We start from the raw sequence: 16,117 nt of genomic DNA, 5'->3' as shown, positions 1-16,117 counted from the left end.
ATACAGCGTGTCGGTGGCCATTAGCCTGTCATTAAGCAGAGCAAAGACGGTTGACGTTGATCATCCATAAAATGGTAACTAAGGCCACATAATAAGCCCTTATGTACAGCTGAACAAAATATAAAACTGGTAAATGACATTCTAAATGTCGGGTCGAGTGCTTTATTTATACCATATAATTGTAGTGTAGTGAGTGTGAGTCTGGACTCATATCAGGAATGTATGTAGGTTGTGTTGGCCACGCTTTGTATAACCTTGAATTACTTTTTGGTTGACCATCTTAGTTTCTAATGAGTCTCCTGTTTTCATTATTGCAAACTAGTTCAGTAAACAGAAAGAAAAAAGAAATGCCCGCATGTGTTTAGAGTTTTTCCTTATTGCAAACACAACAGTAAACTGGTAGTGATTGCGTTACTTAGGTTTTTTTTTTGGGATGTTTCCCAGAGATGGGTTGCGGCTCGAAGGGCATCCGTTGTGTAAAGAAAAAACTTGCTGGATAAGTTGGCGGTTCATTTCGCTGTGGCGACCCCGGATTAATAAAGGGACTAAGCCGACAAGAAAATGAATGAAAATATGAGCAGTTTCTTCGTGGGAGCCAAAAACATTGTCCTCATAGATTAAAATTTACTGGTATCGCTATACTTGTGGGAACATTTTGACCCTACAACATGAGGAATACAAAGTACAACACAAATACACGCACTGTAATGAAACTTGAAGTGATGTGCTTTATTGTTTATGATTTGGAATTATTTTGTGTTTTATTTTTAATGTGGTTTGATTTTGTTGAATGAACTAAGTTATGGTTGAGGACTTTAATTATGAGACCGAATTTACTGAGTCTATCAGATATATGACGTGCATAGGACTGGACGTTAAGCAAAGCATGCTACCCAGCAAACAATTTTGTGTTTAATAGATGTCTAATAGACATCTAAACATAGACAGCTTGGCTAAAACAAGGCTAAACTTGGGCTGTCACTGAAAATCTAATATACATCTACAGTAAGAATAGCCCAAAACTAGACAAGTCGTCAAATAGACAGATTAGACAGATTTTTTACTTATCTTGATTTTTTTTTTTTTTATCTCCATTAGATTTTCACTGACAGCCCAAGTTTAGCCTTGTCTTAGCCAAGATGTTAAACGTCTATTAACATCTTTGAAAAACAAAAAATGCTTGCTGGGTAGACGTGAAATGCTAGGTGAAACACGGATTCACGAATTTACAGATTCCCCCATTTATGAATTTTAGCTCCATTTTCAAGGGAGAATAAGTTGTAAATGTAATGGTATTGCTATATTTGTGGGGGACATTTTGTCCTTACAACATCAGGAATACATGGTACACACACAGATGCACACACACACTGTACAGCAAATACAAGACATTCATTAGATGATGCCTTCCTTTAATTTTCCTGAAGGCCTCAGAGAAACAGCTCTGTTTTCATACATCAGGAAGCTCTCCTCTCTAAAGAATTACATTAAGCAAGATCTCACGTGCATTCGCAGACACTAAACATCAAGTCGCTCTCTCATACACACAAAACAAAAGCATATTACACTCATTAGACGCTGCCTTCCTCAGAAGCTCCAGAAAAACAACACTATTTCCATGCAACAGAAATAAGACGATGCTCAATATTGATTCTCGTTTATTTACAAATGTCAAGCATGTTCTGAATATTGACAATCAAAAACACTGTCAAACACAGAGCCAGGCAAATACACATATAAACAGACACCCAGCTAACAATTCTAGGTTCTAAAACATTCCCTTAACGTTCTCATTAAGTTATACAACGATTTTTTTTTATGTTCTGAGAACATTACTTGTTAGCTGTTTAATTAATCTAAAAATATATAATAAATAAATAAATAAAAAAATAGCACACACACAAACCAATGTCAACTATACTCATCAGAAGCTGCTATACTATCCATCTTCCTGGAGGCTCCAGAGAATTAGCATTATTTCCATACATCAACAGATATGCTGTTTTGATGATCATTTACAAATGTTAAATAAAGTATCTTTTGATATGTCAAACACATGCTGAGAAATAGACTAGCCTGCATTTATATAAACTTAAAACACCTAGTCGCGCTGAAAAAAATGCACACACATACAGAAAACAAATGCATAATACACTCTCATTAGATGCTGCCTTCCTCGGAGGCTTCAAAAAACAACACTTTTCCATGCATCAGGAAGCTCTTCTCAACACAAACTCAAAGAATTACATTAGGCAAGGTCTTACATCACACACACTGAAGTAGCTCTCACACACATGCACACAACAAATGCACAATACTCTCATTAGAAGCTGCCATTATCCCATCTTCCAAGAGGTTCCAAGAAAACAGCATATTTCCATGCATCTCCTCACTACATACTCAAACATTTACATTAGCCAAGGTATTGCAGGCATTCACACAAACTAAACACCTAGTTACTCTCAAAAATGCACACACAAACACACACACACACACACACACACACACACACACACACACACACAAACACAAAACAAATGCATAATACTCTCATTAGATGTTGCCTTCCTTGCAAAAGAAGTACAGCAGTATTCCCATGCATTAGGAAGCATTCCTCACAATGTGCTCAAAAAATTACATTAAGCAAGGTCTTACATGCGTTCATAATGGAGAGGAGATGAGCTGGTTATATGTCGGAGTGAAAAAAAAGAGCCCGGCAGTTATTCCTGCACTGCAGTAATAGCAGCAACAGAGCCATTTACAAGCCTAGCGACACAGTCCAAGCACAAATGGATTGCATAGACAAGAAACAGAGCGCAATGACAGGCTGAGATTCTCACCTGCTACATGGCTTCCAGAGCCAGAGAGAGAGTGTGCATCATCGGGAGAGATGGGAAGGGATAGAGAGGCAGAAAGAGAAAGAGAGGAAGACAAATATAGGGAGAGGGAGAAACAGAGACAGAGCCCCAGAGTGACAGACTCAGAGAGAAAGCAAAAGAGAGAGGAGAGAGAGAGATAGAGGGAGAGAGACAGAGATAGAGGGAGAGAGAAGGGGGAGGAAAGGAATTCCTCTTACCTAGCATGTGCTGTGAATCCTGCTCCCCTCCCCGTCTACCAAAAACATGCAACACCCCTCCCTTCCTTTCTTTGAACTTCAACCTGATAATGCAAGAGGGGGAAAAAAGAGGGAGATGGATATGATTGATAAAGGGAAATGATAAATCAGATAAAAAAGAATAATATCTATACATATCTATATATATATGTATATATATATATATATAAATTAAACTGAATAAAAATATTTAAAATGCTTTTTATATTCAAAAACAACATAAAAAGTTTGTTGTGGGTAAAACATAAATAATATGATTTTTTATATATCTTATGCTCACAAATTCTAAATTTGTTTATTCAAAAATATAATGAAAATAGTAATTCATTCATTAATTTTTCTTCGGCTTAGTAATGTAATGTCTATTTATATAGTGCATTTATCATGTTTGGCAATGCAACCGAAGCGGGGGTGGGTCTCTCCACACCACCACCAGTGTGCAGCATCCACTTGGATGATGCAATGGCAGCCACAGGACAAAGGCGCCAGTAGGCTCAACATACACCAGCTTTTGGTGGAGTGGAGAGATAGTGATAGAGCCAATTTGGTGGAAGGGGATGATTAGGAGGCTTATTAATATTAACCTTGTTTAATCACAAATGCAGTGATAACAATCATTCATTCATTTATTTTCCTTTAGCTTAGTCCCTTTATTCATCTGGGTTCACCACAGTCGATTGAACCGCCAACTCATCCAGCATATGTTTTACTCAGCGAATGCCCTTTCAGCTGCAACCCAGTTCTGGGAAACACCCATTCACACCATTCACACACATACACTACGGCCAATTTACCTTATTCAATTCACCTATACCGCATGACTTTGGACTTGTGAGGGAAACCGGAGCAACCAGAGGAAACCCACACCAACATGGGGAAAACATGCAAACTCTGCACAGAAATGCCAGCTGACACAGCCAGGACTTGAACCACTGCCCTTCTTGCTGCGAAGTGACAGTCCTAACCACTGAGCCACCATGTCACCCGAAAACAGTAATATTAGGACATGTTCTGAAATATTAGCTCAGCTATAATGACTTCAAATTAATTTAGCATAATTTAAGTGTATAAAATTTATTTTGTTTTACTTACTTATTTAACTAACTCCACTAAGTTTTTGTCACAATGATCGAAATAATTTTAATGTTGATTAACTGCTTAAACAACTTTCTAACTATAACCAACGTTGAAATACTTGTGCAGTTAAAGATTTTGATGGAAATTGTGATGTTTGTTAGAATATTTTGATGAATATAAATGTTAAAAGAACAGTGCTTATTTAAAATTGAAATCCTTTGCAAATGTACATATTTTTACTGTCAGTTTTGATGAATTTTATAACTAAACATTCTCAAAATACGCATAAACATCTGATATATGGTCATACCTATATAAACACACATTCAGTACTCAGCATATACAAGTACACCCCTCATCTTTTAAATTCATATTTTTATAGGAAGCTTGACAGTATTATATTTATACATAGATTTGGCTTCAGTACTGACTAATCTAATGTATAACAAAATGACTTACTATAACAGTCTAAAAACTAGTAAGCCCAAATTTACGTTATAGAAAAAGATTATATACAAATTTAAAATATAGGAAAAATCATAAACAAAAAAATGTTAAAAAACAAATTAGTTGAAATTTTGTTTAGTTTTTTTATTTTATTTTGCAATATTTTGCTTGAATTTAATTGCATTGTCCTTCAATTTCTAAATATGTTTGGTAATTAAATTAATATTTTAATCAATATATCTGTTTAATAAATCTGTTTTGGTTAAATGCACCAAAATCCCAAAACCAAAAAAAAAAAAAAAAAAAAGGTACCAAAAACCATTTTTGTTCACTGAAAATGGATACAAATATTCATTTTCAAAATGGGGTGTACTAAATTCGCTGGCCACGGTTTATACACAATTGCATAATTCTATGTAATACTGTATTTACACATATGTACATATTTGTAATTCTAATAGTTAAAGATTGATTTTTTTTACATGTGAAATCCAAACAAGACCTTTTATGTTGCTAAGTATTTGCATATATTGCTATATATTTATTAAAATACATATTGTTAAGCAGACATTTTAAGAAGAAAATGCTTCCAAAAACATAATAGAAGTCAGAATTATTCGCCCCCCTGAATTATTAGCCCCCTGTTTATTTTTTCCCCCAATTTCTGTTTAACAGAGAGATTTTTTTTCAACACATTTCTAAACATAATAGTTTTAAAAACGCATCTCTAATAATGGGTTTATTTTATCTTTGCCATAGTGACAGTAAATTATATTTGACCAGATATTTTTCAAGACACTTCTATACAGCTTAAAGTGACATTTAAAGGCTTAACTAGGTTAATTAGGTTTACTAGGCAGGTTAGGGTATTTAGGCAAGTTGTTATATAATGATGGTTTGTTTTGTAGACTATTGAAAAAGCTTAAAGGGGCTAATCATTTTTACCTTAAAATTAATATTTAAAATAATGTAAAACTGCTTTTATTCTAGCCGAAATAAAACAAATAAGACTTTCTCCAGAAGAAAAAAATATTATAAGACATACTGTGAAAATGTCCTTGCTCTGTTAAACTTCATTTGCTAAATATTTTTTAAAAATTAAAAAAAATTCAAAGGGGGGCTAATATTTCTAACTTCAACTGTATGTTTATGTAAATACATTTGACTCTGATTTTAACCATCAATTTCATCAAACCATCCATTTTTAATCTAACAAAAAATATGCTTCAGTACAGTATATTTGACACAAGAATATTAAACATTATATATATTCACTGTATCATTTGTAGTTCAGTAATATATATTATATTTCAAATATCTTTCCAAGGACATTCAAGTTTTTTTACTCGAAAACAAGACAAAAACATAGCTTAAGATAAGAAAATGAGTTTTGCAGTGCACACTAGAGGCAATGTATTTGGCTATTGTGGATATTAGTCCTGAAGGAACAGAAACATGCAAAACACGAGAAAAAAGCAGCAAAGATGAGTCAGAAAAGTTAAAAAAAACAGCCTTCATACTCTTTAAAAGGTTCAGTTGGCCGCTGCAGAAACTCCCTCTGCCCTCCTCTTGACACACAACATCTGAGAGCTGAACTGATGATGGCCGCTTCCTCCAGTGAAATGACCCATGCAGAGAAGCTCTCTTACTTTCCCTCTTTCTGTGGTGTCATTTTTTACACTCTTTCTGCTCTTCAATAACTCGTATAGCCTCCCGGTAATACTCTATTCTTAAACAAGAGTTGAAGTGTAGATCCTCTCTCTCTCCCCGGTGTTATGTCAGAACTGTGGGGTTCCCAACATGAGCTGTCTAATCATTAGTACTGGGTGGAGGTTAACCATTAACAATGCTACACCAGATCTCCAACTTATCTTCTCAGAACACCCGGGCTTTAGTCAGGGGTGCCCGTTGACAAAAAATCATTATACAAAAATCATGATGAGCTTAATGAAGTAGTGCAACCCATGTAACCAGAACAATAACAAAAAACTATTCTTCTTAAAAAATGAACTGCCATCCTTCTCAGTGTACTGAAATTTAATTAATCCTAGGGCTCCAAAGTGTCAGAAAACACTACAAAGAGTGTTTCTATGCATTCCAAATCTTTTGAAGCAAAAAAGAAGACAGAGTAAATAGGGCCACGGACTTATTGGAGCTCAAATTAATGCCCAGAATGCCATTGATGACCACTGAACACGATATCAGCCACTGAAACGTTCTTCATCCAGGCTAACAAAATTTTTATATCATCAAATTAAATTCAATAATATTCTGGCTCTACCTAGCCTTGTAAATTGCAGTAAATGGTGGCCAAGTTTTAAAAGCTCCAACTAAATTACTTTATGATAAATAGATGCAACATTTTTTGAAGTTTTGAAAACTCAGGACACTATTCATTGTCAGTGCAAACGTGGCATAAGATTATATAACTCTAACTATGATATGTTTATCTGATAAAAAAGGCATATACACTTAGGATGGCTTGAGGGTAAGTAAATTAAATTATTTATAAATTAAATTAAATTAATTATAAATTCATAATTATTTTTTTCAGATAAGTAATCTTCAAAAACACACAAAAAAACTCTCTCTCTCTCTCTCTCTCTCTCTCTCTCTCTCTCTCTCCAGCGCAGAGCGTGTTAGTTGTGCGCCTCGCTTACACACTGCTTAATACACACAAGATGTAGAACAATACGCAAATATCTTTACATATGAAAAATAATTAAAATATTTGGAATATATAGGATATAATAAGTATATATAAAGGATATAAGTATAAAGGATTAAAATATTACAGAACATATAATTTTCTAGCCTACATAAATATAAAAACCATACTTTAATGACTTCTTCATCTCAGGGGGCTTTTTCAGTTTATTCCTAACAATTTGCTTTTGTATAATGTTATTATTATTAGCAGTGTTATTTATTATATGCATATTTATATTTTTTTATTAAAAACAAGCTTAGATTTGCCCACCTGTCAGGCTTTAGACCATGTGATTGATAGCATGTTTATTTGGCTATAACTCAGGTTTTTAACACACTTCGTTATTATTGTTCATTTATTCGTTTGCTGGAAATTAGAACTGAATTTAGAAATAGTTTTTAAATAAATCTTTGCGCTTAACAAACTGAATTTATTATTTATAGGCTAATGGATGTCTGTGCGTAAGATTTCGCTATCCACAAGAGCTAAGTGAAAGTAGATAATGAGAAGGCAGATGCTCTGTTTAACTGTTTTCTTGCTAGTGAAATGCTCAGTTTTTCCACTTACAAAGTCCTCATGTAAATAGCAAATGTGCTATCGCACGACGCAACTGACTCTTAAAGGGAATGGGAGATAAGACTCTTATTGGTTTATTATCAAAACAGACCTATAACTCATTAAGAAAATCAAGCTCAACCCTTTTAGACCATCCGCCACGACGAAAAAGGGAATTTTTTCGTCCTTATATTAGCAAAAGTGGATTCTGACACGCCCCTAATGTGTTTGCTCCCTGCGCTTTGCACTTTGCGCATGGATCGTCAAAATAGAGACCCTAGTTTTTAAAAGTGTGCTTAGAGACCATGGGCCCTATCATACACCTGGTGCAATAAGGCGCAATAAGGCGCAATACGTGTTTGGTGCGATTTATTGCTAATTTCGGACCAGCGCAACTGTAATTTTCACGTTTTGCTCAACGTCGTTATAGCAATCCATTTGCACAACTTTGTGGACTAATGGGTGTGTTGGTCTGAAAAGGAGGTGTGTTAAGGTGCCATTATCCAACTTCTAAAAGCTGGTCTGAAGTCCAGCGCAGAGCGTGTTAGTTGTGCGCCTGTGGGGGTTCTAGTGCTTACACACTGCTTAATACACACAGGATGTAGAAAAATACACAAATATCTTTGCATGTAAAAATGTAAGGATTAAAATATTACAAAAGTTTTTATTGTCTATAAATATGAAAAACACTACCTCCATGCTTTCTTCACCTCTGTTTTTATTTCAGTTTTTTCATGACAATTTACATTTTAGTATTATGTAGTATACGCATATGTATATTAGTTAAACATATTTTTCCATCCCTAAAATAGCAAAACTGGATTCGGACATGTTCTTAATACTTTTGCACCATAGGCTTTAGACTTTGCGCATAGATCGTTAAAATAGAGCCACCTATATTGTTTGTCTACTTATGATAAGCTATTACTTTTATCTGCCGTATAAAATTATGAATATAGACTACCTTCACCATTGCATTTTACATTGTAATGCATTTCTATAAAACACAGACACACTGGCACATAGCGTGACATTTCAAAGAAAATGCTACATTGCATATGTCTGTGCCTGAGATGACCTGAAAGATAAGCCTGCTTGTATTCTCGTCACACATTCAGCTATAGAGTACTCCTTTTGGCTTTTACATTTTGGAGCGGACAAACTGAAATGGCCCCTTAAGGAGGAAGCCATTCAACTCCACGGTGTGCTTGAGAGGCCTGTCTAATCAGTGAATTGAGCTGGCCCTGCGATGACCATATTTCACCTGGGTCCAGAGTGACTCATCGTCCAGTGTCAGAGCCTAGATTAAAAGCAGACTTGAAGAGAGATGAGGAGGCGTTGAGTGCTCAGCCTATCTAGTGTACACTGGCAGTCAAATGCACCCTGCAGCAACAAAGTGCTCTTCCTACTTCAGTCGACAGTGGTCTTGCAGACACTAATAAAAGCGAGCACTCAGACACGCATACAAAACACTCGCCCACGTGTTCACACTCTCTCTGATACTTATACAGACAGGGGATCTCACTTTCACGCTTCCATAAACACAGGCGGGATGTTAAAAATCCTTTTTAGATTTACTGAGAAGATTTTTTAGTGTTTATTATGCATTGTGAGTTTTGGGTGATCTTCAAAATCTGCCATGAAATGGAAGCTGCGATTAGGGCTGAAAAATATGATGAAATGGTAGTTATTGGGGGAACAGCAGAAGCAATATTCGTATTGCAGAGAAGTGTGACACATTTGTTTTATTTTGTGTGTCAAAAATGTGTGTTGCATGCATAGGTTATTCATCCAAATTTGACCAATCAGATGGGGCCTTGCTATTTTTATACCTGCCTTTTCAGTTTTGGCGCTATTATACTATTGGATAGACCAGTCTAAGAGCAGAGAGTTGAAAATAAATTTTAATGCCGGGAGTAGGGGACAGCAGGGCACAGATTAACACTTTTTAGTTTTGACCAAATAATGAACAAAGTAATGTGGTTAGACACCATATTTTTTACCAACAACACACAAGCCTCTCCTGGAAATGAATACAAATGATCGCCAGACCTATGGTTACAGTGCAGTATTTCCAAAAGTGTCAGGAGTAAATATTTTACTACTTTACCCACCTGTGAAGCAAGATTGTAACAGACACTGGGTTATTTATAACACATGCTTAGAAAGTCGGATTTCACACAATTAATATAAATTCAGTTTACTTGATATAGTATTCACCTTATTCTTCATGTATGAGCGGGCACGGCCCTTTGAATCTTTTTGGATCGAGACCTCCAGTCTCATTCACTTCTATTCATTTTTGGACTTAGACTCGTTATGTTGCTTGATGTTGCAAACTGATAATTTCTTATTATAATATTCTACTTTTTATGTATAGTCATGAACACACTTGTTTTTTAGAGACAGTAGTTTGACCATTTTTTGCCGTTTATTTTTCCTAGTCATTTCTCCCATAGGCAAACTGAATTGGAAATTCTAAAACAATCGCGAAAACAAGCACATATCTGCATTGAAGAATAAGGTAAAATTTCCTCAGTACTCTTTTTTTTATTCTACATAGCACAGCATGTTTATATATATAGTTATCTACTGGATTAACACATTTGAATGTATTTGCATTATTATCCATTATTATACGATGCTTTTATTTGCAGTATTTTCTGTTAAAAAATATATATATATATATATTTAAAAAGTTCCCAACATTACAAAAATAGTTTGTTAGTTTATTTGGTGTCCAACAGTGTGGCTAATTTGTAACAAACTGTCCCAACTAACCTTGCTGTGTCGTGTTTTTCTCAAAACTGGCAAGCAGTCACTGTGTGTTTTTTAAATCTTGTAAAATGGTTCCATCTGTTAGCCTAGGAGACAGTATAATCACAACGATATAACGAACATGCATACTTTCACAGATGTTTTTAATTAAAAAATATAGAATATAATAAAAATACTTTTATGTTGCAAAAATGGTTTCTCATCTGAATTTCGCTGAATTTTTTTTAACAATTGGCAGGGAGATGTTTGCCGACACTGTGTTGAAAACCTGAGAAGCATGCCATGGTTAACCCTGAGCAAATACCCTAAAACTCCACAGAACAGTTAGTTAAATGACAGCAGTAAATAAGAATCAGAATATCTGCCAAGGTTTTTAGTCATTCACAGTGTTTTAAAGTCTAATGTTGGCACATTGACATGTTTTTAGGCTAAATTAATTTTAATTAGATATTAGAAAATATTTATTACTCCTTTATTTTAGTATGATCATTACATGAATAAATGATCTGTGTTGGGGGTAACGCATTAAATAACGTGAGTTAAGTAATAATATTACTTTTAGTATAAAGTATAAAGGGGCGAGGCAGTGGCGCAGTAGGTAGTGCTGTCGCCTCACAGCAAGAACGTCGCTGGGTCGCTGGTTGGAACCTCGGCTCAGTTGGCGTGTCTGTGTGGAGTTTGCATGTTCTCCCTGCCTTCGCGTGGGTTTCCTCTGGGTGCTCCGGTTTCCCTCACAGTCCAAAGACATGCAGTACAGGTGAATTGGCTAGGCTAAATTTTCCGTAGTGTATGAGTGTGTGTGTGTGAATGTGTGTGTGGATGTTTCCCAGAGAGGGGTTGCAGCTTTAAGGGCATCCGCTGCATAAAAACTTGCTGGATAAGTTGGCGGTTCATTCCGCTGTGGCGACCCTGGATTAATAAAAGGACTAAGCCGACAAGAAAATGAATAAATAAAATATAAAGTAATGCATTACTTTAAAAATTAAGTAATAATATTTGAGTTACTTTAAAAAAAAATTGTAATGCGAGTTACTTTTTAAATTAATTAGCTTTTAAAAAAGAAATTGGTGAATTAAAGTTAACATAGTCATGCATTCAATGAGAGAATTTGCTCCCCGTGTGAACAGACTGAAATTAAAATAGCAGGCAAGAGCCTTGGATTTCTACGATGGAAGTATTCCTATTATTTTGTACAAATCAAGGAAAGGGAAAAGGGTATAGTCTCAATGGACAGTGATTTTACTTAACTAATAAAAGTACAAAAAGTACAAAAAGTACAAAAGTAGCAAACACATTGCTTTAAACTTTCATTAATCTAAATATACTGTAATGTTACAGCATGTATAGCCGTCAAAATAACACTCTCCTAATTTTAGATTTTTTTAAGGTAAATGAAGGTGTAGGTTATACAGTGCTTTGGTAATTGCAGAGCTCCTCCACAGAAAAAAAACCCCTGCAAGTTCTGAAAGAGAGCAAGCCCCAGCAAGATGAGAAAAAGCAAAAACTAACTAAAAATGTAACACATTAGTGGCCATAAAAGGCAACTAGTTCGTTTTTTGGGGAGTAACTCAATATTGTAATGAATTACTTTTAAAAGTAATTTTCCCCAACACTGTAAATTATTTTTAATTGTCAATTTAAGTAGTGTAATACATAATTACATAGTTGCTATAGTACTTTCTTTTCTATCATGGCAAATCATGATGTTGCTGGAAATCAGTGCTGCCTTGAAATTTGCATACATAAATCAAAACTAGTCCCAAAATATTTAGTCTCAAAATATAGAAGCCTCAAATTGTTAAAAATTGTTAAAAATTGTTTAAAAAGATTGTTAAAAATAATACTCAAAATTATCTGTTTGAGTTAATATTTCTGAACAAGTACAGTGGGCACATTTTAATTGCTAATTTTATCCACAACACACTCTGAAGTGGACAAAAACAATTCAATAAGAACTACAAACTGTACATTTATATATGATCATTTGGTAGAAACTTTCATACAAAGTGACAGAACAAAAGTTTTTTGTTTACTTATTTTTTTTTTTTAAATAGATGTTGGACATACAGTATGCTTCTGTCTGACACTATAACTACATTAAAGTGAAACTGCATCTCAAACATGAACAAAAGTAGAGAGGGTCTTATTTTGGTCTATGGGGAGTTGAAAAAAATGTATAATAAGTTTTTCATATTTCAATAAAAATTAAAAGTGTCAGTTTTTGCGTTCAAATACATTTTAGGTAGCATATTAAAAGCCTATTTGCTCCTGCCAGTTAATTGTAACTGTCTTTTGGCTGAAATAGATGACTGAGACCCCCTACATTTTAGACACAAGATGGCACTCAGTCAAATACACTAAAAAAGCATGCAAACAAGTTTTAGTGTAGCTTTTGGCTGTGAGAGAGAGAAATAGAGAGAAATAAAGAGAGAAAGACAGAGAGAGAGAGAGAGAGAGAGAGAGAGAGAGAGAGAGAGAGAGAGGAGCACATAAGTAATCTATATCAGTGTTCATAAAATAGGTCACATAAATACCTCATGCCAAAACACAGCCATCTTTATCAACCATAAAAGCCGACAACTTTACACAGTGCAGAGCTGTGTACACACACTTGAGAAACTTATGGCTCTATCTGTTATTTCAAGTCCGGTAAGGCTGCAGGATATCATATCTGGCCTAACATATGTCAAACTCACATATTTGCACATTTTGCAGCATATTTTTCCATGTATAGTGTTAACAGTCTGCCCATGGGCCGCCCTGAGTTATGGCTTTGAAATATTTTGGGCTTAGTGCTTTAAGTAAGGCAGATATTAGGATCACATTTTCTGTTTACTATTTTAGTATCATATACTGAAGTAATTTTAGGGATTGTTTTACAATGTTTTAATTATGATGAAGGCTAAAAACAAGCTAAACCAAATGCTATTTATTGTTTTGGCAAAAAAAAAGTCAATACATATGATTAGGTGTTCTGAACTATGCATTTAATGATAGTAAACGGTTGTGTATTTCAATAAAACAACATGCGGTGTAACGCAGAATGCCAAATGTAGGATAAATCCGCACAATTCCTGTGCAAATATTACTAATAAAATGCAGTAAACAACAATGGTAAGTGATTTAAGCCAAGATCAACCCTTCTTCTCTAGCTGAAAAAGCAGCCTCGTGTACAGAATATTGACAGAGTGCACATGTAAAAAAAACACAAAGTAAACACTTGCAGCTACCCTGAAGGATTTTCATTGCCAAATACAGTATAGGAAATGGCTACTTGTCTGATAAGATTTTATCAGACTAGAATGCTTGTTCTTATTTTCCCAGTATTTATTATCTTTTACTGAGAGAATAACAAGGTTTTTCAGGCAGAGTCAAATTAGAGACATATGTTGCTTGCGATACAGCTATGCTGATTTTAAATAAACAAACTATTTGAACTATTTCAAACTATTTTAAAATAACCAAATTAGGACTAAGAGATAAGTTTAGGATAATTCCCTCACATAATTTAATTACATCTAATATCAGACCCCCTAGTTCTTTGTGATTCTGCGATCGCTGAATCCAACCCAAAATCAACAAAAAGTTGCAAATGTTTGCGATACAGAAAGAATTCTTCATTTTAATGCAAAATAATCACAAAAAAATTTAAATAATCTCATAAAACATCAATTTCCAAACAATATGATCAAATTATATTTATTACAATTAATTGTTTTACATGAATTAGGGTACTTTCACACCTGTGGATCAATTCTTTTGTTATGGTAAATTGTTACATTGTTGCATTTTGTACTTGGTGCGTTTTGCTTTCACACAGCAAAGTTTCTAAATGGACCAAAAGAGCTTAAACAAGTCACGTGTGAGTAAACTCTCCTCAGCTCAGCTGTTAGGCGTCCTTATTTTAATTTATGACAATGAGCAATAAGACATTATAAGTGAAAAGTTGCACTTTCAATTTGAATGGTGAGACCCACAGACATCATCACCAAATATAGATCAGATTTAAGACTTTCTCATACATAGCATTTGGCTTTATATTATAGAGAGAAATAACAGATAAATCAAGACTGCTGTTTGGTCAAAACGAATAAACAGCTCTCGTTATTAATATGCTTTAAAGTTTTCAGCTTGTGCAGTAAGCAGATGCAGACGTGCGAGTGATTTATAAGTGAAGTCAAAGCAAAGATGGGATATAGACATCCTGTGGTGCGAATTGGGCGTTTTGTGTGTTTGACATGCTTCAGACTGCAAAAGAAGGTGGGAAACATCTAACAAATGGAGCAATGGAACAAACAGACGGAGATTAGTTCACAGATGGCAGCCACTGGCCTTGACCGAATTAAAGGACATTATTTGTGCTTTATGGCTGTATAGCTGGTATTATGATGTGTGTCAAATCAATAAATTATTTCATTGAACTTTTTTCCTGCAGTTCACGACAGAAAATGCTTCCCTGCCATTGACAAGTTTTACGACTATCTGTGTTTTGGGTGTATTACGGTAAGAGAAGCCCTAATATATGTCTTATGTGTGAGGTACATGATGTCAGATGCTCCGAGGAGTGAAATCTGAGAGAGAAAATCGTGAATAAAAAAATAAGAGTTATATAACCATCCTCTGGTCTAATCCCTACCGTTTTAGATCTTGTCTCTACCACCACAAAATCAGTCATTTTTAAATCGCAAAAAAATATATATATATAAAAAAACAAAAAGATGTGAAAAGCTAGAGGGTTTGTTATATAATTTTTATCAAATTACTGAAGTATAAGGCAATTAACTAGCAAGCAATAACACAAATAGGCTAAATGCTGAGTCTGCAGAATAAAACACCAATGACAAATGTATGACTATTCTGCTATAACTATATAAGTGTGATTTCCAATAAATTAATAAACAAATCATTTATTCACATAACTTTATCACAATAAAGATGAGTTATTTTAAAGTGACCAAATTAAGTAGACTCAAAGTGATATGGTTCCCCGAAAGCATCAAATGTATTCTTTCATATGAGCTAGCTAATGAGCTATATTACAGGCATCCACACTTATTAAAATGCTAAATGTTTTTTTTTTTTGTAAAGCAGCAAATTCATATAACTAAATCCAGTAAATATTTTAAGGTTTTTGACTTTTTGATTTTTTAGGAATTCTGAATTGTATAATACGCCATAAAATGTGTTAATTAGGGTTAAAAACAACAAATTAGCCAAGTGTTAAGAAAGGAACGCCCAATGTGATTTGGAGGACAAGCTTCAACTCTGGGATGCAAGATGTATTGTAAGATTATGGGTAGGCTGAACAGTGGGTGGGGTGTCGTTTCCAGAGGGTGGGGTGCCAACCTCATGATTATTTCAGCTGACATTTTCCACTTAGACTACATTTATGTGGAAATTTTTATCTACTACAGTGCAGCGGAGAGTGGCAATCA

The 16,117-nt window shown here is 34.6% G+C and overlaps 1 protein-coding gene across 14 annotated transcripts in view; it reads right to left on the bottom strand.

Moving 5' to 3' along the window:
- kank4 (KN motif and ankyrin repeat domains 4) overlaps window positions 1–16,117 on the bottom strand; it is a 97,163-nt gene that overhangs the window by 39,794 nt on the left and 41,252 nt on the right. For 4 of the 14 annotated variants that reach the window (XR_012408040.1, XM_073954317.1, XM_005165891.6 and 1 more), the window contains one exon: window positions 3,077–3,159. The exons of 4 other annotated variants lie outside the window; for them this stretch is intronic. The gene's annotated coding sequence lies outside the window, so the exon portion shown is untranslated. Of the gene's footprint in view, window positions 1–2,840; window positions 2,989–3,076; window positions 3,160–6,159; window positions 6,428–16,117 lie in introns of those variants that run through there. 6 more of the 14 variants (XR_012408042.1, XM_009302491.4, XR_012408044.1 and 3 more) reach the window with 3 other exon arrangements.

This window comes from Danio rerio, chromosome 6, assembly GCF_049306965.1.
Source record: "Danio rerio strain Tuebingen ecotype United States chromosome 6, GRCz12tu, whole genome shotgun sequence".
Taxonomy (NCBI): Eukaryota; Metazoa; Chordata; class Actinopteri; order Cypriniformes; family Danionidae; genus Danio; species Danio rerio.
The sequence above is the reverse complement of the archived record's forward strand: the minus strand, read 5'-3'. Positions and strand labels throughout refer to the sequence as shown.